This window comes from Amblyomma maculatum, chromosome 4 (assembly GCF_055883805.1).
Source record: "Amblyomma maculatum isolate TAMU_Amacu chromosome 4, ASM5588380v1, whole genome shotgun sequence".
Lineage (NCBI taxonomy): Eukaryota > Metazoa > Arthropoda > Arachnida > Ixodida > Ixodidae > Amblyomma > Amblyomma maculatum.
Genome location: NC_139347.1, coordinates 96,684,698 through 96,711,691, shown reverse-complemented (window position 1 = coordinate 96,711,691; position 26,994 = coordinate 96,684,698). Strand labels below are relative to the sequence as shown.

The following is a 26,994-nucleotide window of genomic DNA, read 5'->3' as shown; positions in this document are numbered from 1 at the left end:
CATTCCTCAAAGATGATAGTGGATTGGATGCGTAGTCAATAAGAATGCGCCGACCGGATGACGTTTGTGATAGGCGCGTGTATTGGTTGAGACGGTGAGTACCTCGGAAATTCCGATAGGTGTTGGCCATCCCAAGGTCCAACAAGCGCTGGTTGGATGTGGCAATGGGAAGGTCAAGAGCCGGTTCGATGAATTTGCTGTGTATGACCTCCAGTTGGTTCTCGTCATGTTTGCGCATGTGGAGGTAGAAGTAGAGGTATAATGGTAACGAAGGTATTTGCCAGCCGCAAATGACATCTTCGTATATGAGACCCGGCCGACCATACGGCCCACTTGATCGCCATACATGCAGAGTTTTGCCAGTGTTGTGTCCGGTCTGCATTGTTAGTGAATAAAGAAGCCGACAGGATAGTTAAGCGGGCAGTTGGTGATACATCATCCCAAAAAACAGCGCGAACAAACGGGGACGAAAGGAAGAAACCACAGGAACAAGCGGTGTGCACCCGAGGATGTGCATCTGCTTGACCGCTCTAATTGAACCCAAATTGAGTGTGAGGTGAATTGAAGTGTTGTTCCGAGAGGAGATGCGGGTGAGGAAAATTCTAATTTGGTGGGAGAATACTGTAGCCCAGAGTACGCAGCGTAAGCGTCCGTCACCTCCGCTGCCTGCAGGCAGCGGAGGACGTTTCCATGTATCGAAGTTTGCCTTCCGTTGTTGAGGTAGAGATATCATCTGCATATAGGGCATATCGGACGCCAACCATAAAGCTTAATTTTGCGGGAAGGTCTTTCATTGCAAGGTTAAAGAGGACGGGAGACAATATTGCACATTGCGGTGTACCCAGGGATCCGATGGTATATGTTCCATATTCCTTGTCTTGAATATAGGCCCGTCGACCTGTGAGAAGTTGTCAAATGTGTCGGTATTTATTCTGACCACAGTTAGTATCTTGAAGGTGACTGAGTATGACTTCATGTTTAATATTCTCAAAGGCTCTCTTCAAATCCAGTGCCACGATTTCCTTGCCATTGTGAGTTTGTTGCGCTATAATATGTATATATAGGTCGGTCAGGGGTGAGTGAGTGAGAGAACTTTATTAAGTGCTAGGGGATCTTTTTCTTCGCCTCTTGAACCGAGGCTGACGAGCGGTTGGCGCCCCCAGTCCAGGGCACCACTGGCTTTCGCCAGTTTGCGAGCTCTTGTGACCAGGTAGATCTGAGCCTCCTGTTCAGAGCTGGCCAGCAAAGCCTCCCACTGTCTTTCATTTGGGTTTTCAATTTTTTGTAATTGATGTGAGCTGCATTCCCATGTTATGCGGTACAGGGTAGGAGTCTTCCCGCACCCCGGGCACTCGTCTCTGAATGTTGTGGGATGCATCATGTGTAATATGTGTAAATTAATGAAGGTGCCCGTCTGTCCAGTCAGGGGTGAAGAAGCTCGGTGCAGTGTGGGATAAAGCGTCGGGAAAACATCAGTAGGCCCAGGAACTCGCGGAGCTTGCGTATGGTAGTGGGGGCTGTGAAGTCTAACAAATTTGACGTGCGAAGGCAATGGATGAATACCTTGCGACGAGATGTGGTGGCCCAGGGACTCAAGCTCAGAAGAGTCGAAGACACATTTCAGGGCGTTGACGACCAAGCCAAATTCTTGGAGGCATTGAAATTGTTCTTGTAGAGTACGACTCGCGACAAGGATGTCGTCGATCTAGCAAACAGCCGGGAGTCCACGTGTCACTTCAGCAATAAATCTCTGGAAAGTTTGAGCTGCGTTGCGTAGCCTAAAGAGCATACGCACGTACTGAAACAGGCCGAAGGGTGTAGTGATGGCCGTCTTCGGTATATCAGCCGGTTCAACAGGAATTTAATGGTACGCTTTTACAAGGTCCACTTCCCTAAAGATCTTGCATCGGTCCAGATTTCTAGTGAAGTCTTGGATGTGTGGAAGGGGATAGCTGTCGTGGACCGTGTGAGCGTTGAGAGCCCTGTAGTCGCCGCACGGATGCCAGTCACCCGGTTCTTTCTTGGGAACCAGATGGAGTGGTGAAGTCCAAGTGCTGGATGAAGGGCAAATAATACCCAGCTGGAGCATGTGGTCGAATTCCCGTTTAGCAATCGCCAGACATTCACTGAAGAGGCTGCGCGGACGAGCTGCGACGGGTGAACCAAGCGTCACAATGTGGTGAGTTATACCATGCTTGAGTGACTGGTGGAGATTACAATGCCTCGTGACCAGGGGAAAGTCTGCGAGGACTTGGGCGTACGGGCATGATGAGATCAGCTTGTGGATGCTAGTTGATGCGACAGCCGATATAACGCCAGTGATGGAAAGGCGCGTCGCGCTGTCGATGAGACGATGCTGACGTCCAGATCAAAATGCGTCAGGAAATCGGATCCGAGGATGGGTTGATGGACGTCGGCGACGATGAAGACCCATCAAAACGTGCGCCGCAGGCCAAGGTCCAGAGTGGGGGACCAGAGACCATACATGGCGATGGAGGTTGAGTTGACTGAACGGAGAGTACGTTCAGGTGACTTGGAAGTACACTCAGCTTTGGTGGATTGAAGAACGCTGATTTCGGCGCCAGTGTCGACGAGGAAGCGCAAGCAAGAAATGCGGTCCATTACTACGAAAAGGCGGCCAGGGTGAAGGGCGAGTTCACTTTCCGCCGTCTGTGATCTCGCAGCGCGTTTCCCGACCAATTGCATGGCAGAGTGCATTGGCGGGCGCGGTGTTGAAAAGTGCGGTGATACTGGCAAATACGCTGACTGCGAGGACTGAAAGAGTGCGAACCTCTCGGTCAAGACGTACGGCGGCAAGGACTTGAGGAAAACCCATCTTGGGCATGAGAGGATGCCCGAAGGCCATCAAGAGAAGCGGTCAGCTGCTCAATCTGGGTCTCGATTCGTGAAATGCCGGTGGACTCAGGTGGAGAGGAGAGGGCGGCGACGGATGAGAAGTCGCATCATGAACTCGATCAGCTAGCTGGGCGAGGGGGTCAAGGGTCAAGCCCCCGCAGCAGCCAAGACGAGGCGGGTGGACTGTGGCAAACGCTGCAGGAAGAGCTCTCCCAACAGTGCGCCATTCGAGTTGGCGTTGCTTTCGCCCAGGAGCTGCCGCATGCTTTTGATCGTATTCCGCATGACAAGCTTATTTTCATATTAACGCAACTTGGACTTCCCAGTTTTCGCATTGCGTAGGTCTCCGCCTGTTTAACCTATCGTTCTCAGTACGTATATATTAATGGTTCAAACTCTATCTTCCAGTCTCTTCCGGTGTTCCGCAAGGTAGTGTTCTCGGGCCACTCCTCTTCCTGATATTTTGCAACGATATAGGTAATGTGATCCATTATCTCGTGAAAATTCGTCTCTTCGCCGACGACTGCGTTACCTTTAATAAAATTGTGGTACATGAAGACCTGTACGCACTCAATGTTGAACTAATTAACATACAAGAGCGGTATCACGAGTGGGGCATGCTTCTTACCTCAGAAGAATCTGTCTTGGTTTGCATAACCAGGAAAAAATACCACCTTCAGTAATCTTGCTCTGCCCAGGACGGCAGCTTAACAGAGGTGCAGGAAGATAAATATCTCGGCGTTACGCTAAATAGCCGCTTCAGCTGGAACACACATATTCATAACATCTTCGCGAATTATGCCTGCCAAGCTTAAGGTTGCTACCGCTCATGTTAAACTTTCGCATACACAACTCTTATAAGGCCTAGGCTTGAATATGCTTGCGCTATGTGGGACCCCCATACGATGTGTAATATAAATGCTTTTGAAAAAATTCAGAGACGGGCAGTGCGTTTTATCTATTCCAAATACGGTCGCACTGATTCGGTATCTGAACTAATGTCAGAAAATGGTACTGCCACTCTCCGAACAAGAAGAAAATTCCTTCGTTTAATGTTTTTATTTTTTTACTTAATCTCAAACTCACACTTGATCCTAGCCATTACGTTCGTCCTCTTGCTACTAGGCAGACACGCCACTCTCATTCCCTCGCCTTAGCGCCTCATTTTGCAAGGACTAACTTATACAAATTCTCCTTTTTCCCTAATGCAATTTCAGATTGGAATAGTTTGCCTGCTCCTTCTCTCCAATCTTTAGATTTGCTGGAATTAAGTATAAGCTATGAAATTTTGCCTCCTGTCAGTTCTTGGGGGTCGGTTTTGATTGTCAGTTTTTTTATTGTGATCGTATCTCATGTTTAGTAATAACCGCTTCCGCTGGTCTACTAAATGCATTGATGTATTTTGTACCTTGCGCTTTCATGCTTTTTTGAGTTGTATGTAACGGCATGCCACTCCTGCTTGGGCGCTCAGCCTGCAGTATGTTCTAAATAAATAGTGAGTAGTTGGGAGAGACGACGGTCTCCAAGTTTTTTGCAGGTGAGCAGCTGCTTGTGCCGCGCAGTTTGAGACGCTGTGGTGCGGTCCAGAATGCACTGCTTAAGTCGCTGGTACGGAGTATCGCCACATTATCTAAGGATGACATCCGCCACCTCTTGAGCCACCTCCGTTAGCAGGTCGGAAAGTGACGAAACGGAGATGCCTCTGAGGTGACGTGGTGCAGATGGAAGATGGCTTCCATCTGGGCGAGCCAGATCTGCGGATGCTTGGGCCAGAATGTCGGCAGGTAGAGCTGGATAGCTGCGACGTCCTGTGGGCGCAAGGTAGCGTCAGGCGGAAGGTCGCCTGTGGGCGGTAGGTTGCTGGGGTCGGTCACTCATAGGCCGGAGTCACCACTGTAGCGAATTTACGGGATTGCAGCGGAGCACCAGAACGAAACGACCAGCGTGGCAGGCTTCTCGAACCGAACAGCCCGAACCGTGTGTGCGCAACGGGCACGCACCGTTCAACTTTGTTTTGTCTCGCCGGCTATAAAGCGCCTCGCTTTACAGCGATGGGAACGTTTTGGGTGAGTTCAATAATGCGGTGTCTGAGTTTCTTGTGTGTTTTTTTTCATTGTTTGGTAAGACTGTGGCGGGCCTCCAGAAGAAGAAGAGCATGGTTGTCTACTTCTGGGGTGCAGTCAGTGAGCTGAATGCGTTGTTCGCGATGCGGAGATTTGTCATGAGAGAGGTCACTCACTGGTGATCTCCGGAGCGAACAATGTCAACAGAGGGAAGTGTTACGCGGAACTTCATCCAATCGGGGATATGGGCTTGAGTTTGGGGCGTTAATGCCCTAGTGTAAATAGTGGTATTAGTAATACAGTAATAATTACCCAGGGCGTGTTAAGCCAGTCGGCGTGCTGAATACTGCGGGTAGGAGTAAAATGAGAGCATGTATCCCTAGTTCCTGAGTTGTTCATGCGAGTGGTATTGGGCGGATCAGTGTGGGGGGTAAGACCGGGAGCCGAAATTAGTTCTGCCAATTTTCATCACCGAGATTCCTCCCTAAGGTAGTTCCACTGCCGACACGGTTCATTGAAATCTTCTACAGTGAGTAGGGGGTCGCGTCCAGCAGCGCACATTGCTTCTGTAAAAAGCCTAGAAAAAGATACATATTTAAGTTTTGAAGCAGTATACATTAATACATGAATCGGAGGGTCTTAGCACCACTAAGGTAAGACCATGACTATGACATAGGAGTATTCGGGGATCGATAGAATTGGGACCTTTTGTGCTGTGTAGTCTTTGTGGACTAGGATGCAGGTTTGTATGTCACCCTGGAGAGTGGAAAGTTTGTGGGTTTGGTGTCGGCTCGGCTCCGCGGGCTCCTGAATCGCGGAGTGTTCAGCTTCGAGCGGATAAGGGGAGTTAGTGGGGGTTCTCTCTTGTCAGGAAGTAATTCCCATGCCTGGACACGGGAAACTGACTGGTGATGTGTGTCGTGGGGTTATTACAGTGCAAAATCGTGAAGCGAGTGAGTCACTGCAACCCAAAATTCAGTGGTATGGTGGTGAACTTGCGCCCATTCAACCCATTCGGAGGCTAGGAACCACCGACGTAGGCGTGCTCACTTTCGGGGGATCCATTGTCCCCCGCTTTGTGCACTACAACTATGAGGTTGCTTCAGTTCGTCAGTACAAACGTACGATCCCAGCCTGCTGCGGTGTGGAGAAATGGGCCGACATCTGTCCGACTCCAGCCAACGAACGCTGCGGATTGTGCGGCCAGAATGTCTGCGCCACTAAAGAGGGCATGACATCACATGATTGGAAGCCAGTATGCCTGGTCTGCCGGGTAGCCACCTCGCCAGCTCCCGTGAATGTAAACAAATTCCGAAAAATTCAATCACCCGGCGGGCCCACTGAGAAGGTCAAGGGCCCCCAATAACAAGACGCCCGGATGGTGTGGTTAACACGTCAACCGAAGATGTCAGTCATGACGCGCTACATGGGGTCGCGCCAACACCTCCAGCAAAACAACACACAGCTGACATCATCACAATGCAAGAGGCAGCGCCTAACAGCGGCACGACATCGGGGACCCAGCGCCCGGGCCACGTCCGCAAAAGGTAGTCGTCGATCGCGCAACCTAGCGGGAGCCAACACAATCACAAATAGGCAGTTTGGGCAGATTTGTGATCGGATGAATAACAAATTCGGATGCAAAATACATGGCAGTTAAAGCAATGTTTAGATCCGGCAGCAACGAAGTCGGCGCAATAGGTGAAAATGACTAGATTAGTTAATCAGAATCAATGCACAATTGGGGAGTTTATAAAGGAACTTCGGGATCGTTACAAAAACGTCAGGTCGGATAGTTGCTTGCCCTATTGCTCGGGGAAAGAAAACCTAGAGTTATTCCTAAGCCAGGAAAGAAGCTATGTGCTGAGAATCTGCGCCCTATCTCGCTCACCTCCTGCGTGGACAAGGTGATGGAGGACATGGTCCTCAACAGGCTCGGGGCTTATGTGGAGTACAAGGAGTTGATTCCTGTAAGAATGATTGGTTTCAGGCCAATTTGTCAATGCAGGAGGTGATGACACGACTCAAAAAGGACGTGGTTGATCCTGTTTACGACACGGGCACCAAGGCTATATTAGGGCTCAACGTAATTAAGGTTTTTGATAACGTTGCCCATGGGGTAGTATTGAGGAAACTGTTTAACATAGGGTCGAAGGGTGGAACCTTCCAGTATATCAGATCGGGACTGCGACCGGAGAAGTGAGATCGGATCCCTTCCCGTTGGGGAGGCAAGTGAACGTTGATAAATGTTGGAAGGGTGTCCCCTTGCCTTCCAACGTTTTATGTGTTTCTCTTTATCTAGCCTTGATCAAGATACCGCCGATGCTTTAAAGAATGCCGAAATTGAAACACATTTTACGCGGACAGCGTTACCCTATGGGCCACCACGTGTAACGGCGTATAACTTGAGGATATGCTACAGCAGGCAGTAGATATTGTTACGAAGAAGATGGTGGTGGTGGTGGTGAAAACATTTATTATTATAATACATATAGGTATGTACACTAGGTGGGATGCCTAGACAGGCACTCCATTGGCGTTTGCCGCAGCCCGGGCGCGCTGCGTTAAGACCTTTTGGGCCTCTAGGGTGCAGCAGCCGGACAGGGTCGCCTCCCAGTTCTCTCGGGTGGGGTTGGGGATAGGGGGCAAAGATGGGGTTTTTTGGCAGGCCCACACCATGTGGTAGATGTCAGACACCTCCCCACAGTGTGAGCACAGCCCGTCGAATTGAGGATCAAAATGTTTTAGAATAGCCGGGCACAACATTGTATTGGTGAGCAGGCGCAGGAGCACCCGCTCGTTAGCCTTCCCCAGCCCTTTGCACGGGGTGGGAAGAGTTTGGTGCGTAGATTTGTAATATTCACATATTTCTTTAAATTTGTACACTGGGCTGAAATCAAAATCCCGGTCCGCGTCGGGTCCCGTGGGAAATGCCCGGAGAGAAAGCGCGCGGGCGGCGGCGTCGGCTGCCTCATTCCCTTGGAGACCTTGGTGACCTGGAGCCCAAACGAGAGATCGGTACGCGGGATCCGAATCTCGACTGCAATTTTTGTATATGCGGTAAGCTAGAGGAGCAGTCCACCCTTGCTGGACGTTCCGACAAGCCCCTCGCGAGTCGGTTATGATGTATTTGGAGGAGGAGTCAGAGGCTGCGAGTGCGATGGCAACCTCTTCTGCGTGTGTTGGTGACGAAGAAGATCGGCAGTGGCGCGAGAGGAGCCCTCGTGCTAGGCCCAACCATTAAATCATCCTTCACTTTATCGCCATGTAATGCTGTCTTCTTCGCTTGTCACCACGTAACATTTTGGTTGGAGGTGCGGCGTACGTTAGCCCCATCCTCGCCTTGGAGCATCGACGCCATCTGTAAGCCGGGACCATCGACCGAGGGCCCAGGAACATCGCCGAGCAGCTTAGCCCCAGCCCAGACCTGAAGGCAAGGAGAACAGACAGACCAACCAGACGAAGGACCCCAAAGACCCGAATGATCCGAAGGAACCGATGGACACGAACACGCAACCCCCGCCCAAGCCGCCCGACGTGACCTCGAGCCATCGGTCCCATGGACTCTGGTGACAGATGGTTGAACAGCTCCAGGGGAGGCAGATCACCCATGCATCAGACATCGGTGTGGCAAGCAAGTCATTCACTTCTGTCTTTCCTTGAACATCCTCATCGTCACGTCACCATCAACTTCAAGCGAACCGATCGGGACGATCACTCGGTGGCCCCGGGAAGTGTTGCGAAGAAGATCGGCAGTGGCGCGAGAGGAGCCCTCGCGCTAGGCCAACCATTAAATCATCCTTCACCCTATTGCCATGTTGTGCTGTCCTCTTCGCTTGTCACCCCGTAGCAATATGTGTTAGTTAGAGAGGCAGGACTCTCGTGCTATCAGTCTAGTCCGAGTTTGTTGTAGTTAGTTATAAACAAATATACACGCACGGTACTATATGCCGCCACCATCTCTAGAGGTAAAGGTGCACGTGTACCGGTCGCTGAGGTACAAACAATAATGATGCTGAGAAGGTATTTGTAGACTAACAGGAAGAATAGGGAGGCCTTAGGGAAGATTAAGAATGCGGTAAACGCCACCGTTAGACTTATTTAGGCTTATTAGGAGAATCACCAATGGTAAGAGAATTGTGTGGGAAAAGGTATGTCAGCTCGTACAGGCATTCGTGATCAGTAGAATAGTTTGTGCGTCGCCTTATATGGATTTGTACGCGACGGAGAAAAAATTTCGGGAGCACTGTAGAATCTACTCTGCAGAATTGCGAAAGCCGGAGCGTTGCTGCTGCACACGGTGCATCACGTTGCTCTCATTATCAGCTAAATTCTCTGGTATTATCATTGCTACTTCATCATTGTCATTATCAGTAATGGCAGCATCATTCTAATCGTGCTATCACCTTCACGATAGACAAGGAAAACTATGATTTGCGTTTCACGATCCCGGGCGTGGCGCAGTTGGTTAAAGCGCTCAGCTGGGGATCTGAGGCATGGAGGTTTGATTGCCTGTGGAGATAGGATTTTTATTTTTCTGGCGAAGTCAGCAGCATGATTCACAAGTGACACATCAGCGCATAAATCCGACGCACAGATCCCTCGCACATCTCGCGCAGAGGATTTCGTTCCATGACCCTTGAAAGCATTTCGCCTTAAAACAAGATGGATGCTATAATTAGGCAGGCGTCTAAGGCAACCTTTGGGTTCCCTAACAGTGCATCCACCGAAAGGCCATTGGGATTAGGTGTTCAAATACCCTGGGAGAACAGAAGGCGCACCTTGCAACTCGACAGGCTTTCGAAAACAAACGCGGAAAGAGATATATTGCAGAAGATCGACATTGAGGTTGAGGCTCCAGCCGGGAACATGGGTTGAGGTGAGGTGGAAAATGCACAAACAAATTTTTGCATAAAGCCTTTGTTCAAGAATATGCATCCGGTATGTCAAGGTCGTAGAAAGGCAGGAGCCAGAGCTTTACAGGCGAAGTATGGGAACTAAAAAGGGGGCCGGGCCGTCTATATAGACATCAGAGATTATAAGGACAAGGGCGCATTTTCAGTTGGGATGGTGGACGGACGAGGATGCTAAGTCACCTCTGTATCAATAACCTGCTCCTCAGAAACTACAGACGAGGCATCTATGTCATTAACTATATCTCACACTAATGCTGATCTGATATTCAGCGACTCAAAAGCAGTCATCTGAAATGTGGCGTGGGGCAGCATATCTGGTACAGCGGCACAACTGCTTAATGAGGTCACAAGACCAGAGCTTATATGGAGATGGAAATTGTCTGGGTATCGGCACAGCCTGGGAACCCTGGGAACGAGGAACCTCACATGAACGTTCGAGGTTTCGTCAGCCGAGCAGGTGACCCGGCGTATCCGGGGAAGTGCACTAGGTGGACTGGTGTTCTGGGGCTGGGTTTCACATCACAATTATAAACTTGAGCAAAAGATTGATTCGCCTCCGGACAAGCAATTCGTCAAGGCACAGAAATGCGCCAGAAGAGGAGCCTAGAGACGCTCTTGCCTGAATCCCTATGTATTGAGCAAAATACACCCGGAGGACATTAGTCCGGAGTGTAGATGGTGCCAGGAGCAGGCAACACATGACCACGTCTTATGTGCAGCATAGCGCCGCCGCCGGCGGATATTATGCGTGATCCTTCTCTCGAACAGTGGGAGGCCATGTTGGCCAGCTCAGACCTGTTCGTCGAGACCAGGGCTGTAGAGTGGGCCACCCAGGTCACTGTCAAACACGCGTTGATGTCCACCTAGCAAGTAACAGTCCGGACGTGCTGTTTGAAGAAATAGTTTTTCCATCCATCCATGGGCAAATAGTCTCCTCCTAGTCATAAACTCCGGCGGTGATTGTGTAATCTTTATTGTTCATTAAAAATGTAGGTGGGGGCAGAGCTCCCTCATGGTCTTTTGGGAGGAGCCCATGCAACAGGTCCCGAGGACCCTTAAAATTGGTGTACCTCTGGAGGGCCAGTTAGTGGCAGTGGCCAGTTTGTCGCTGATGGTATAATGATGAGCTCGACATGAGTCCAGTGGGTGCCATCTCTGGTGGGGAAGGATGCGGGTAAGTGGAGTAGGAGGATGGTTGGAGTGAAAGTTGAAAAAGGTGCCGTAGTGGAGGGTTTCGGAGTAAATTCGGCCACCTGGGAATCATTAACGTGCACTGAAATCGCACAGCACCCGTAAGCCGCTCCTTTTCTCCTCCTTCGAAATGCAGCCGCCTGCAATCGGGTTCGGACCCGAGGACCACATCCAATTCATTAGCCGGGCGTCTTAACCACAGCCACTGCAGCGGGGTTTCCTCGAATGCTGCAGTGGTGCTGACGTGATGTCAGTGGAGGTTAAAGGTCCAGGTGGTCGCGCTAAAGCGTTACTTCGCTATGTTCACAGATTTCTGTCCGCAGACCGCGTCCGCAAATCGTGTCCGCAGCAGTTGCGGGTAATTGAGAAGTTGTAGAGGTTAATGAGTGGTGTCAATCGATTGAGGCTGACGTAATGTTGCTGCGTAAAAATAATTAGGTCAATTAGGTAATTAGGTAATTAATTACAGGCAAAAAGTCTAGACGTTGTCCGAAGCAGTTGTGAGTTATTGAGAAGAGGTAGAGGTTAATGAGGGGTGTCAATCGACAGAGGGTGACGCAATGTTGTGTCCGAAATAATAATTAGGCCAATATATTTAATAAGTAATTAATTAGTGAGTTAATTAGTGAGGAAAAATGAAAAAGTAAAGGCGAAAATTGTCTCATTAGCTAATAGCGTGCCGCCACATTTGAATGTATCAAATACTAAAATAGTTAATTAAATCAGTCAATTAGGGGGACGTCAAGGATGTGACGTCACGCAACCTTAAATAGAGCCGGAAAAAGGCATAGGAAATTATTGGTGCTCAATTTGAAAGTAGCAAAGACTAAAGTAGTTAATTAAGGCAGTCAATTAGGGTGACGTCAAGGATGTGACGTCACGCAACCGGAAATAGAGCTGAAAAAGGGCATAGGAAGGGATTGGCGCGCAATTTGAAACTACCAAAGACTAAAATGAATAAACGAGAAGTGAATTGGTGCAGTGGTAAGACGCCCACTACTGTCCGGAGTTCCCGGGTTCGAACCCGACCTCGGCGGCTGCGTTTCGATGGAGGCGAAACGAAGTGGCGTCCGTGTGCTGTGCGATGTCAAAGTGGCGTCCGTGTGCTGTGCGATGTCAGCGCACGTTAAAGATCCCCAGGTGGTCGAAATTACTCCGTAGCCCTCCACTACGGCTCCCCTTTCTCTCTTTCCACTTTCACTCCCCCCTCATCCCTTCCCTTACGGCGCGGTTCAGGTGTCCACATAGCAACTGTGACAGATACTGCGCCTTTCCCTTCCTGTGAACCAATTATTGATATTATTATTGAGAAGTGAATTAATGTGACGTAGATGATGTGGCGTCCCGCAACCGGAAGTAGAGTCGAAAAAGGGCATAGGAAGGGATTGACGCATCATTTGAAAATACAAAAGGCTAAAATGGGTAAGCAAGAAGTGAATTAAGCAACTAGAAGCAACCAACAGCAGTATCCGTGCTTTCGCATTACTCCAATGCAGATTCTGCAGAGCTCTTTAATTTTTCCGGCGCCTCCCACCATGGCAGCTCTTTCTCTCCTTCCTTCACTCCCTATTTCTTCACTTACGGCGCGATTAAAGTGTCCCCAAATGTATACTGCGCCTTGCTTTCCCCAATACCTAGCTTAAACTGAGAGGCAGGCCTGGGATGTGCTATGTCCGCGCACGTTAAAGGCCCAGAGGTGGCCAAATTAATTCGTAACCTTCCACTACAGGACCGCTTTCTCTCCTTTTTCACTCCCTCCTTCTCTCAAGTCTTGCAGATACTGCACATTTCCTTTTTCTATGTACACAGCTGTAAGCATGAAAAATTCAAAAGGCTGTAAACTTGAGAGGATTACGGACGAAAGGTGACAACCGACTACAGCAAAAGAAAAACTGTGCTTTAACGCCTGTCGTCTGCAGTCACTAGGCGAGGAAACCAAAGACAGCAACTCGTTTTAATAATATACAGGCACACTAAAATCAATGCGCAACAAGCCGACATCGTCAGGGAGTTCGTTCTTCCGAGAATAACTGAAAATGCACGAATGATTTTGCCACGGCTACTACACCAAGAGAGAAACACATGCGTGCCGTACAGCTACCGTTCTGACTACCGGCGAAGTACCCAGGAAGCGACGAGTTCGTCAAACATCAAGACTCAAGTGACTCAAACAGCAGTCATCGTCAAGTGAAAAAAAAAAAAAAAAAAAAAAAAAGAAGACCAACAGCATCCAACTCTTAATTAAAAATCTCAACCACACGCTTTCCTCTTGCGCGATTCAAGAATCTAAACTGCTATGAATCTCACGACGATGAAAGTAGCTAAATTATCCTTTAGCTAGCATATGCATCGACGTAACAACTCACATTTGAAAGATCGTGCATAGGCATTCCCCGGCGCTCCGAAAGAGCACGACCACCGCAGAGCTACTGCAAACATCGCAAGCATGACTCGCTCAACGCGATCCGTGCACTGTCCGTCACGTTTAGACAGCAGAGTAGCCTGCATCGATTAAGTAGACGTCTGCTAGGGGGTATTGGAACACACCCTATGGTTGCGCCTCGAGATGATGATGATGATGATGATCGTGATGAGAAAGCTTAGTAGCGCCACTCCGTGTTCACGAAAAATTACTACTGTCCCGCACCAAGTAGCACAACGGCTGAAATGCAGCGCCTCCAGCTTTCCATATAGGTAAGAGTAAGAACCTGTATGCTTAATTGGCTCTAATAAATTATCTAATTAACCCACATGCACCAAATGTTTCTCCAGCGAGATGTCTTCTATCTAACTCAACTATTATTTTTCTTATAACTCGTTTCGTTCGATCGTAATCATAATGGCAAACTCTGGTCTCACGAAACTGTCGACGAAGCCATACAATGCTTAAGCATAAAAAAAAAAAAAAGAAAACTTACGAGGGTGGGCGTTAAATTAGCGCCACCACACTGTCTCTCAGTGAAACAGATGGACATTCTCAATGCTGTGACAACGCAGAGCTTTTGAATATGAGGTGGTGGTGGTGGTGGTGGCGACAAACTTTATGGATGGGATGGATGGATGGAAACAACTTAAACTACGCTTCAAAAAGTGACTAGACGTTCCATGCATTTTTCGGGTGCTTATGAATTGTCGCGCCATCTAGAAGCGGCCAACAGATATTTTCTGCTATTGGCGCCATTGCCTTTTGGAAATCACTTTTTTTTTTCTTCTTTTCCATCTTAATTAACTCTACTGCTGTTCTCTCAAAAACTTTTTGCCACTGCATTGAAGAGCTATGGTGGTAACGGTCACGACGCTGCAGGCACTGTACTACAGGATGCACTGCAGTGTCTCGCACTGTGCAGTCGACGGCGCAGACGACACGCCGGCCGTTTCCGCCGTCGGCGCGCGAGCCTCCTCAGTCTGCGCCACCGTCTGCAATGGCGCTCTGTTAGTCATGCTGTTCGAGAGCTGCTTTTCGGGTAGAACATCTAGGCTGCTCAGTTTCAACAACAGTACTACGCACCAGTAGAGCGCACGTAACAGCATTTCGTGATACTGAGAAGCCTGTGCAACGCCAGCTCGCAGAGCACCTGTCAGAGGTATTTCCGGCCACGTAGCACACACTTGTTCTGTTTTAAAACTAAAGCTTCTACATGTCAGTGCATATTTTGTCAAAGTGCTCTTCAAAGCGCACGTCAACTATGAACGAATGGTTTCCTACATGAATAAGTACAAAGTGAAAAGGGAAAAACAATGCTTTGTTTCTGCGGGTCACGCTCCCGTGCGGTACCAGTGGCCGCCGGGTGGCTCCCACGCGCACGTATCGCGATGTTTAAAGATTCAAACGCATCATCTTTCGAAATGAGGTTGCATAACTGTTCAGTCTGTTCTTAGGTGTACTGGGTTTTTCTTCGTGAAGGACACCGTACACTTGCACTGCGAAATCATAAAATGTGTGTTTATAACTTCTGTTTACATGTATTCCTATGAGGCGCATTATTACTGTGGACGCTGCCGAAAGAACCGCTGGTGGCGCGCACGTCGCACCGGATTTAGATGCGCACATAGCTTATAGACCAACACCGTGTTTACAAACAAAGGGGTGCGCTCGCGGCGCCGCAGCCGACTGGGGGTGAAAAATAGAGTTAGCGGTTAGCGTCCATGGGAATACATGGAATAGAAATATTCCAAAGCAGTTTTCTCATTTCAAGGGGCACCTGTGATGTCGTTATTCGGTACAAAGCAACTATGAACATCCTAGAACAGATCGTCAAAATATGAAAGCTCATTACCGAGGCCAAGTATTTTTAAAATACCGCGAAACATGTTGGGGTGCGGGTTGGGAGGGCGACCCGTAGAAATACATGTAAACGCAACTTACCGGAACATTTTTCTCGTTTCGCAGAGCATCACAAGTGGTGGCCGGTCGTTAAACATTGACCAGCGCTTTGAAGAAGTGTGTGATAAAGTATGGTGCGTCATTATGAAGGCAGCCTACTTTTAAAACTCCCCGAATAACCTGTGTTATGAATCCAGACACCGCCAAAAGGCAAGCTGGGTGTAGCGAATCGCGCAGTTTTGCTTGCAGTCTGATATGCTGCCGCATAAGGTAAATAAGCTTGATAATACTGTCGCTCTAGTGATACGTCCTAGACAGAATTACATTTAAAAGTCAGTTCTCAAACGCCATACGACATTATGGACCGAACGAGATTCGCGCATTGCAGCAGACGACAGCGTAGCTGGCGATACCCACCGCGGCCGCCTCCAGCTCCGGAGCGTCTGCTAGCGACAGCGGGTGGTGCATGGCCGTCTGCAACTGTACGCGGTCAGTTTATTGCGCTATGAGCCGTCCCGCAAGTCGTCAGACTTGCATTACTTGCAAGAAAATGTAGTGTGTCATGCAGCATGATGTCGGGACGTGACACTCACCAAAAAATGAGAAGGGTTCATTGCTGCTAAACCGAGTAAAATGTTGCGGTAAGTTGTGCTTACATGTATTTCTATGGGTCGCCCTCTCAACTCGCACCCCGATACGTTTCGCGGTGTTTTAAATATACTTCGCCACGGTAATGAGATTTCACACTTCAACGATCTATTCCAGGGCGTTTCATGGTTGCTCTGTACCGAACAACGACATTACAGATGACCCATGAAATTAGAAACCTGCTTTGGAATAGTTCGCTTCCATGTATTTCTATGGGCGCTAAGCCTATTTTTCACCCCCAGTCGGCCCACGCTGGCGATAAAAGCGCCCCGCATCGTGCTTACGTCACAGATCGGTGTTGGTCTATACGAACGTGACTGCGCCAGCTAGGAGTGAGTCGGATTCAGGATCCATGTGTCCCAGAAGGTTCAATTCTAATCTTACTCGAGCGCCTCAAAGGAGATGCCCGAGGTGGAACTCGTACTGACCCAGCCGTGTATTGGGACCTCGTCACTTCATACACATCCCGATGACCACTTAAGCCCGACATGTCATCTGCTGGCTACCACCTGCTAACGCGATGACGTTAAAGGTTCTTTTCAGCGAAAACTCGGCGTCGGCGTTGCCACCGAAAAATGCCGAGCATGGCGCTGCCAGGTGGTAGCTGACAGCTGACGTGGCCGATGTACTAACCGGATGTAGGGTTGTCCGACATTAATGTGGCAGGAGCTGCCAGCTGTGGCGTCTCCTTTCATATGGGAGGATGATATCAAAATCAGCCTCCCAGGATCCTTACATTTGCCTCACCCGTGTGCCACGCAAGCATATTCATATGGCTTTGTTAGAGCGGGATTTTATAATAAAGCGAAAGCATTTCTAGGCTTGTGGAACGAAATTTCCTGCGCGAGATTTGTGCACGAGATTCCGCGAGATGTGTTCTCGTTGTCTAGCATTCCTGTCGTATGCAATCCCGCACTTGAACGCGCGCCAAGAAACGCCACGCGAGCACTGGTGTACCGTCCAAACACACTTGCCGGAGAGTGTGTGACAGATGCTGCGCTTTTCCTTTCCTGTAAGCCAATTATAATTACATGTAGCACTCCAACGAGCGCCGACAAGAAGCTAACGATGAGAGGCAAATGATATAGGAGAGGGGTAGGCTTTCGCCATTCTGCCCTCAAAAGACTTTGAGACCCTCGAATTTTTTTTTCTTGTATTAGCATGCCTACGCTATCGCGTCATGCCCTTAAAGGCAACGCTTAAGTGTCCCCAATAATTTATTGTGCTGACAACGGCAACAACACCGAATGCAACATATCCCGCTAAAGCAACCACACACGAATCGCCGCTTGTAAGCGGCATGGAACTCATGAGATTCCTTTCATGTATCTCGTGCGAACGAAAGTACAACTGCATAACACAACGGCACTTATTAAGTGTACTGTGTTGTCGAGCGTTGAGGCAAATAACTGTACCGTGTATTTCACTTATTTGTACATACTAGGCGCTGCATGAGTTACAAGAACTTATGCGTTCTCTTTTATTTTGTAGGCGGATGGCCATAGCCGTTGAAGACGCAGAAAACGGCCTGTGCTAAACCACAAGGATGGCCTCTGAGGCACCAGACCGAAGGGCGACAAACCTCAGCATCTCCAGCGTGTCCGTATGTCACAGCGACCACGCAGACAATGAGGCTACAGAAAGTGACATCTCGTCGTTCATATCTGTCTTGAACGAATTCCTGGAACGATGGAACGCGCCTTCGCCACGGCCAGCCCCATTCCCGGAGTGCGCTGCAAACAGCCTCGAAGATGTGCCTTGCGAGAGTTATCTCCATGGGCCCTACTTTGATTATCACGCAAGTGATGAGGCTGCTGAAAGTGACATCTCGTCATTTATATCTGTCTTGGACGGATTCATCGAACGGTGGGATGCGCCTTCGCCACGGCCAGCTCTGTTGCCAAGACGCTGTACTGGCACCCTTGAAGACGATACGCCGCGCGAGAGTTCTCTCCATGGGCTCTACTTTGATCACAGCGTGCGGCGGCGGAGCATACACGGACTCGGACCCGGCGTTTCTGAGAACCTCTATTCCAGTGACGACAGCCTGTCCTGGCTCCCCCTAGAGTTTATGACTGATGCGGAAAGCAGGACGCATGCCGATTTCGTAAGGGGACTTTGTAGGTCAGTTGGAGGTTTACGAGGTGAAGGTGATGTTGCCAGTACGTGCGACGAAACCCAACCTCTAAATGCGGCAAATATATGCCTAGAGCAAAACAAGGGCTGCAGCGTGTTAAAACGGGCTCACAGCAACAGCTGTAACGTTAAATGTGCCCCTGGTATTGAAGACTGCCATCAGGAATCATGGCAGAGTAACGTTGAACATGGTTCTCCGATAACTATAGACAGTAGCGAAAGTGAGGAATCTTTTAATGTTCACGGCTGCGAGCGTGCAGCCGAATCGTTTTTCGCCATTCCTTACAAAGAGTGTGGCACCAGCACTTATGTTGCTGCGTGCAACTTTGGCACTCGATGTTTTCCAGACGAACCGCAGCAATCGGGAGCCAGCACTTCTTTCGTTAATCAGAAAACTCAGCATTGCTTTAGGAATTCTGACATTAACACCGACGCTGAAGGCGCCGAACCGCTTTCACCTGTGGACGTAAGGCTTGAGGACCCTGTCGATGAGCCTACAGTGAAGATGACCTTCGACATCCATCGCAAATTCTCGGCATGCCAGGAAACTCATTTGGAGGATCTCCACATCACTTGGGAGGCGGATAATAACTCATGCCTTTTGCCAAATATTTGCAGCCGAAATGGCGAACGTCTTCGTCAAACTAAATTTGGAGTTTCTGTAAACCAGCTCGAACATGTTTCCGAGATAGGCGAGGATGACATTTCTGCGACGACAGTTACCATTCCCGAGTCAATGCCGCCGCCTTCTGCAAACGCATGCGTACTACATGAAGTCCTTCAGTATGCTGATAAACTAAACACTGAAACGCCTGCACATCTTGACAAAGGTAAATCCTGTATATTTGTTCATGAGGAAAGGTCATCTAAACGTCTATCGCGTACGTCAGGTGACTGTGCGCTACTTGATGTTTTTAATGATGGCAGTGGCTTTATTGAAATTCAACCTGAACTCATGGAAAGGCACCTTCAAGCTCTCTCTGACATTGACAAACTGGCTGAACTTGTAGATTCTACGGAAGACGAACTCCAGCAGAATCACACCCTAAGTTCCTCATTCAACAATAGCATTTGCGACAACACAAACATTAACTGTTCCCTAACAAGGTTATCACTTTCCGAGTACGGAGCATCCGCACTCGGAGACGTCTTCCAGGGCACAGATTTTCAAGATTTTAGTACGCCGGCTGCGGCAGCTGACGATAAACCCGAGATATTTCGCGAAAATAGACCTCCTAGATGTCTGCCACCGTTTAAACAATATATCCTCACGCCACCTTACGTCTTCAAGTATGTAGATTTACAAGATGCTAGAACATGTGCAGCAACTGACGAAGCTGAGCTCGAGACACCTTTATGTAGAGCAGAATCTCTTCGACGTTCGAAGTCACCTATTCCAAATGCGTGTGCGCTCCTGGACGTTCGTGTGGACGAGAATCTTTGTAATGAGACAGAATCGGACATTTTTGCTAGCCATTTTGAGCATGTCTCATTCGTTGACAAGGCAGCTGAACCTTCAGCTTCGGTTGAGGGCCAGGTACAGCGTGATAAAACCTTAAGACCCTCTGTTCGTGAGGATACTTGTGAAAAGAGACTGCCTATGACTTCTGAGTCAACGTCGCTACCTACTGCAGACACATGTGTTCTACCTGACGGCCTCGCGGATGCAGATTCAGAAGGTGCTAGGCTGGCAGCAGCAGCTGAAAAAGATGAACCCGATATATTCTTCTGCCAGGCAAACTCTCCTAAACGTTCAACGCCACCTAATGCAGATATATGTGCGCTACTTGACGTCTGTGATGATGATTACCTCTTTAACGACATGGAATCTGTGCTTTTCGGACTCCACCTTGAACATATGTCTGACATTGACAAGTTAGCGAATCCTATAGTTCCTGCTGAAGATCTGCTCCAACATAGCGAAATATTGAGCTCTGATGACGATGATGAAATTGGCAGAGATACAACAGCAATTATTAGGTTACCGACGACGCTAACCGCTTCATCTTCATGTGAATCGGAAAGGCCGTTAAGGCCAGACCTGAAAGAAATAACGGGTAAAGTAGACCTTTTCACAGCGCTTCGTCATTGTGCAGGTTCGGACTGCAGCTCCATGACACGACCTCCCTCATCTCCGAACTCATGGTATCAATTAGAAGACGGTGAAATAACAGGCTCCGAACATCACTCCGGTTCCCCAATTCATCCACCTCGCTTTTCGAGGTCATCATCGACCGAAAGTTCTTGTTCTGCATATAGTCCTGGCAGTTTCCGTCCGTTGTCGCCCTTTACACTGACTTCACTGAGCGAAGGGGAAACGTGTGACTCTGAAGAGTGTTCCGAATCTCCTCCTTATCCTCATATCTACACTGGGAGAACGCGCCTGGATCAACCAATGGTGCCCCTTTCTTCCATGCTCTATTTGCAAGTGGTGTCAGATAGCCAGGAGGAAGAGGGCTTCCGAAATGAATGCCAGGTGCTGTTCGACGACATATTTGCTAAGATACGTCAAAAACCACTCCTTTCAAACGAGTCCCAAGAACTCTCCTCTAAAATGCCAAGCATTGCCACTGGCAATACTGGTCCTGGAAACAATGTGTATCTTGGAAAACAGCCTCAAGCTCCAAGCACAGAGCCTTTAAATGCACTTTCTCAGCTGAAAAAGCAAGAAATCGAGGGAGACATTAACAGTAAAAGCCTAGAATGTGAAGAACGGTGCAAGCCCATACGTAACGGTTGCAAAAGCACCAGCATTTCAGAGCCTCAAGAAGATATCACAGAGTCCAACCAATGCCCAAGTTTGATGCGCCCAAAAAGCCCAGATGTGGTGCGGCCGCCTCGAAGTTATCGCAAGCGCAGAACATCAAGCGTCTCCTCTTCCTACGATAGCGGCAACAATCTGCGACTGCCTGCCGATGTCTCGGTCAAAAATAGTCGCAATCGCGAATTGGTGAGTGACTCCTCGTCCTATAGCTTTAAGCGCCCATGCCTGGTCACCGACATCTATGACATCAAGATTAAAAAAGCCGAGAAAGTTAAAGAGAGGAAAATAATGAAGGCTGAAGCCAGGCTAAAGAGAGGTCTGCGCCGCATCCACGAAGCCGTGAAACGGGGCGAAAGGAAGCGCAGTTCTCAAGAGGGCAGGGGCTTGTCTCAACGGAGGACTTCTGCTCCACCACGCGACCTGCTTATGCGAGAGCGTAGAGTTCACAGGGAGTTCACGTGTAAGGTGAGGCACATACGGAATACCTATAGGGTCACGATGGACAAGTTAGTCGCCGCAAGAGATGAGGTGCTGCACTTCAACAGCTTCTACAGCGGTCTTCAAGACAAGGACCCGATGCTGCTGACCGACGGTCAGGTTTCGGATTATCTAAAAATAGAGGCGATGCTAAAACTTTACAAGAAGGTGTACAAGGTGACGTAGGACAGTTCTCGCTTATTTGTCGTTCACTGTGGCGCCATTGTGTGTATTTGATGTGCGTCATTATTTTGCACATCGGTTGTATTTAGACACACGTACTTTGAGTGCACTCACATGATTTAATTTATTGAGATATTAATATTTCGTTGTTAATATGTTAACGTTTCGTTTTTTAGTGATGTGCTGTCGGTGTATATACATTAATAAAGGTAGCGCATGTATATTCGGATTTTTGTGTTATGTTGTGAACATTGTGTTATTTTCTTCCGTAAATAGTATTATTTTTGTCAATATGACTTAAAGTTGAATATATCAAGTGTACCGTGCTGTTTTTAATATATGATTGAACGAAGAATTTATGTAGCTTCAGCATCTGTCAATAAAACTACCCTTAAAAGTTTTTATTCGAAATAAAGTCCAAAAACACATGACTCGATCCTATTGGTGTGCTTGACGAAACCAAGAATTGGATAATTAGGGTTCGCAGTGTTTTCTGGGTTGCACATTCTGAATCTGGAAATAAACGGCGCAGTAAATGAGGGCGTTTCATTAGTGAAACAATGAAGGAGGGAGAGAATGAATGCAGAGAAAGAGAAACATTGCAGCGAAGACCTTGACAATAGTTGAACCACATGGAGTGCTACAAAGCACACTTCAGCGATTACTTCAGGTAAGAACGGATAAAGCACCGATGAGACGTCTTAAAAGAAATCTGGGGACGAACTGAGCTTGTTCTGTTTTGGTAAACTCCCTAGTCCTATGGCGAAATGGCTACTTTCACATGAAGAAAATTTCCTTTAATGAGCTCAAAGAAGGAAATTTTTAGAAGCAAATTATAATTCGCCAAGGGCTTCTAGCGCGCGAATTCCTCGGCAAGAATTTAGGAGTCAATTTTGAGCGCTGCGTCACGAATTCTAATTGAGTGACAAGAAGAAAATACTTCGTTTCTAATTCAGTTTCCTTCGCACTCAAAGCGCATTTTCGCTGCCGAAAAACACTCGCAGAACCAAGAGTGAGCCATCGACTGCTATGTTTCATAACCAAAAATTTACATGCATAATTTTCTATTCAGCCCCCCCTCCCCCCTTTTTTTTTTTTACAGCAGTAGCTTAAAACTGCATCCATTTGGAGTTTTATGCATCGAGATTTATCTTGCAATTTGGGTTCTTAAAATTTCATGAAACGCCGAGACAAAAATCTAACTCCTCTTTCGCCAGATTTACCTTTGAACCCCTCCGTGGTGGCGGAGTGATTAAGACGCTCGGCTGCTGTGCCCAAGAATGCGGGTTCGAACCCCGGCCGCGGCGGCCGCTTTTCGATGGAGGCGAAGAGCAAGGCGCCAGTGTACTGTGCGTTGTCATTGCATGTTAACGAACCCCAGCTGGTCGAAATTTCCGAACTTCCGAAGCCCACCACTACGGTGTCAGCCTGAGTGGTTTTGGGACGTTAAACCCCATAAACCAAACCAGATTCCCCCTTGTAGTTATCTGCACGAAACCAGAGGAAATTGCCTGAATGAAACGTCACTGTCAGGGAATCGCTTTTTGCTGGAGTCCCTTTGAATCGCAACGAAAGACCAGGCGAATGTAGGATTACTGCCGGTGATGGGGGTGTGCCAAAACAAGTCTGTGCTGCGAGTCACAATTCTCCTGTGACGACTACATGGGATGCTCAGAAGCGCAAAACGAAAACCCTACGCGGCGCGCACAACGCGGGCAGAGGCAGAACATTCTTAAAGGACTGCGGTGAAAGCTGTGAGCGGATGGGAAACGGAGAAAAACAGTCGGTTCGTAAGAGAGAAGCACTTTTCTTTCGTTAATATTGGCAGCGGTGGGATGGCGCTCACTCCCGCCTAGCGCCGAGCGTCATACGAGACTGGCGGTCGGTCTCCGCTACCCAGTCTCCAATACCAGCTCCTGCGTGCTCGCCGGCAGGGTCCCGGGGAAAGCCTCCAGGACCTCGCCGCAGATATCCAGCAGTTGGCGTTGCAGTCGCTGCCAGGGGCGCCTCATAACGCCGTGGCCTTGAATGGCACCGAGGCTTTTCTCGCAGCCATCGGGGATCCCGAGGTCCGGCGCCAGGTACGTCTCGGACGCCCTGATTCGATCCTCGCCGCTTTGAGCCTCACCATCGCGACCGGCAAGTGGCGGTGGTGGTACGGTGGCGATCAAGAGGTACACTTACGGATGAAGTTGGTCGACCTGGAGCGGGCGCTGCCAGAGGCTGCAGAGTAATCTTGACCAGGCCAACGGGGCGCTCGAGGAGCTAGAGTCGCGTACCTACCAGCCTGTCAAGAGTACACAGGCCTTTGAGAGGCAGAACGCAGAGGTCCAGGAACGGCTGCAAGAAGAGACCAAGCAGAAGCTGGCACTGAGCTCGCGTCTTCGCCAACTGGAGAGCGAATGCACGGCCCTTCAGGAGCAGATGGAGGAGGAGGCCAAGCGCAACCTGAAGAAGCAGATCGCCACCCTCACGCAGCAAGTGGCCGAGCTCAAGAAGAAGGCGGACGAGGAGGGCGAGGTGGCTCCCAGGCGAAGGATACCCGCAAGCGGCTCCTGAAAGACATGGAGGCCCAGCAGCGGCAGATCCAGGAACTGCAGTCCCTCAACGACAAGCTGGACAAGTCCAAGCGCAAGCTCCTGGCCGAGGTCGAGGACGTCACCGTTGAGCTTGAGAACCAGAGGGCCAAGCTTTCGGAGCTGAGAAAGAAGCCGTGTAGGTTTAACCAGCTGCTGGCGGATGAGAAAGCTGTGTCGGAGCGGTTGGCCGCCGAGAGGGACATGGCCGAACGAGAGTGGTGCAGGAAGGAGACCCGCATCCTTGCCCTGACGCAGGAGCTCGAGGAGCGCAACGACACCCTCGAGGAGCTTGAGCGGTCGCACAAACAGTTTCATCTGGAGCTGGACGACCTGGTCAACTCGCAAGGCACTGCAGACCGCTATGTGCATGAGTTGGAGAAGGCCAGGCACTCTCTGGAGAACCAGCTGGCTGTGCAGGAGACGAGCCTGGAGGAGCTGGAGGATGAGCTGCAGCTGACCGAGGACGCCAAGCTGCGGATGAACGTCACCCTGCAGGCACTCAATGCTCAGCATAAGCGCGACCTGCAGGCGCGCAACGAGCAGGCCGAGGAGAAGCGACGGGCCCTTGCCAAGCAGGTGCGGAATCTGGAGGCGGAGCTGGATGAGGAACAGAAGCAGCGGCCAGGAGGCTGAAGCAAGATCTCCAGGAAGCAAGATCTCCAGGAGGTTGACCGGCAGATGGAGCTGGTGAACAAGGCTAAGGAAGAGGCCATGCGGGCACACGAACGAGGAAGCCGGTGGTGTGCGAATGACTGACTGTTTCTGTGTCTACGTCGGTCTTCTGAGTGTGATCTTACCCCGTAACAATATACACCGTAAGCAATGCGCACATTCAACGCGAGTGGGGAGCTGAGAAGGGAGAGGAAGTCACATTCACCAACTTATGGACGGCAAGGTACGTGCAGCACATATGCAGGAGACTGCCCAATTGAATTCACGAGCCGATCACTGCACCCCGTCAACTAAGACTCGACAGAAGCGCCAAACTGTACGGACGCAGCGAACAAAGGTAACTATTTTCCTAAGAGGAATAATCAATTCGAGAGTAGTAAACGTCAGCGAGATGAGGCAACAAGGGCGGCTAGGGAGATTTACGAGCACAATCGCATTGCAGGGGTGCCTTTTTCAGCTTTAGAGACTTCTTTGGTGGTGAAATTTCTGTTGTAGCAATCTGAATAAAACAATAACAATGCTAGTTGGTCGGTGGTTGCAATGAATGGGCAGTTCTCTTTCACGACACGTTTGCGACGAATGACTCCTAGACATGTGTTTCAAATATCAATGACAATTCTGATGATGCTTTTAGTTTTGCAGAGAATGTCGGCTAATCAGCTAAACCTGGATACCTGGTCGGTGACGGTAGTGGTCTGCCCACCGAAACGTGCAGTGAAAAGACCAAGGGAATGGACAGGCAAGGTAAACGTTGTCTGTTTTTGGGCGCACGTCAGGCCGTAAACTGCTCCAATAGTCAACGACATTAGCGACTGGCATACAAAGCTGCAGTTTCGGTGCTCAGCATGAGCAAACGCCGTTCGAGGGAGAGCACTGTGAGAGCTCAGTAGTTTCTTTTCGGAGGTACTGCTAGAGAGAATTGTCGTAGAAAGCAGTTCTTTGCGCAGAAATTTCCAATTGCACTGGGAGTTTCGTTCGTGATTCCTTGTTTGTTTGTTTATTTGTTTGATTGCCTTTTCTCTCTATTGTGTGAATACGCGGGGACTTCTGAGAATAAGGTGCGTGTATACTCGCCTGTGTGAAACCTGAATGTTCCTTATTTTAGAACAGACACTTGGAACTTCAGGGAAGTATATATATATTATGCAGGACATGCAACAGCAGAGAAATGCCACGTGTGTATGTGTGTTTATGTATGTATGTATGTATGTATGTATGTATGTATGTATGTATGTATGTATGTATGTATGTATGTATGTATGTATGTATGTATGTATGTATGTATGTATGTATGTATGTATGTATGTATGTATGTATGTATGTATGTATGTATGTATGTATGTATGTATGTATGTATGTATGTATGTATGTATGTATGTATGTATGTATGTGCGTATGTATGTATGTATGTATGTATGTATGTATGTATGTATGTATGTATGTATGTATGTATGTATGTATGTATGTATGTATGTATGTATGTATGTATGTATGTATGTATGTATGTATGTATGTATGTATGTATGTAGGTGCACTGTGCGATGTCAGTGCACCTAAGACAACCCCAGGTGGTCGAACTTTCAGCAGCCCTCCACTACGGTGTCTCTCATATCCTGGATTGCTTTGGAGCGTTAAACCCGGCAAACCAAACCAAACGCATTATTTTAGGACACCTCGCCACCGTAGCGTCTAACGCCGAGTTTTTCATTCCATTGCTGTGCACTTTCACCTCCTCTGAAAATTGGACACGGTTTGGTTTGGTGTATGGGCTTCAACGACCCAAAGCGAGTCAGGCTATGAGACACGCAAGGCTCTCGAAATTTCGGCCACCCGGGGTTCTTTAATGTGCACTGATTTCACACAGCACACGGACACCTTGCTTTTGCTTCCATCGAAAAGCGGCCGGGGTTCGATCCCACATCCTTGGGCACAGAAGTCTAGCGCCCTGACCACTGCAACACCACGGTGGGTTTGTTCTAAAAGAGTACGTATATAGAAAAAAAAAAGGCAACTAATTCTTACGTTCTCACAAGCGACCGATTTTCATGAAGTATTAAGATAAAATAATTGAACGGGCGTCTCGGAAGCAAACTAAAGAGAGCGATGGAAATTCCTTGTTATGCCCGCAAATAGCGCCCGGGATAATAGCGATGTTGAGTTGTTTCTGTCATTACGAAGCAACCAT

The 26,994-nt window shown here is 48.9% G+C and overlaps 1 long non-coding RNA gene across 1 annotated transcript in view; it reads left to right on the top strand.

Annotated features, from left to right (window-relative positions):
• LOC146191724 (uncharacterized) overlaps nucleotides 1-21,968 on the top strand; it is a 28,523-nt gene extending 6,555 nt beyond the window's left edge. The window contains exon 3 of the long non-coding RNA XR_014706683.1: nucleotides 17,490-21,968. This is a non-coding gene — a long non-coding RNA (uncharacterized LOC146191724). The remainder of the gene's footprint in view (nucleotides 1-17,489) is intronic.
• Nucleotides 21,969-26,994: the final 5,026 nt, after the last annotated feature.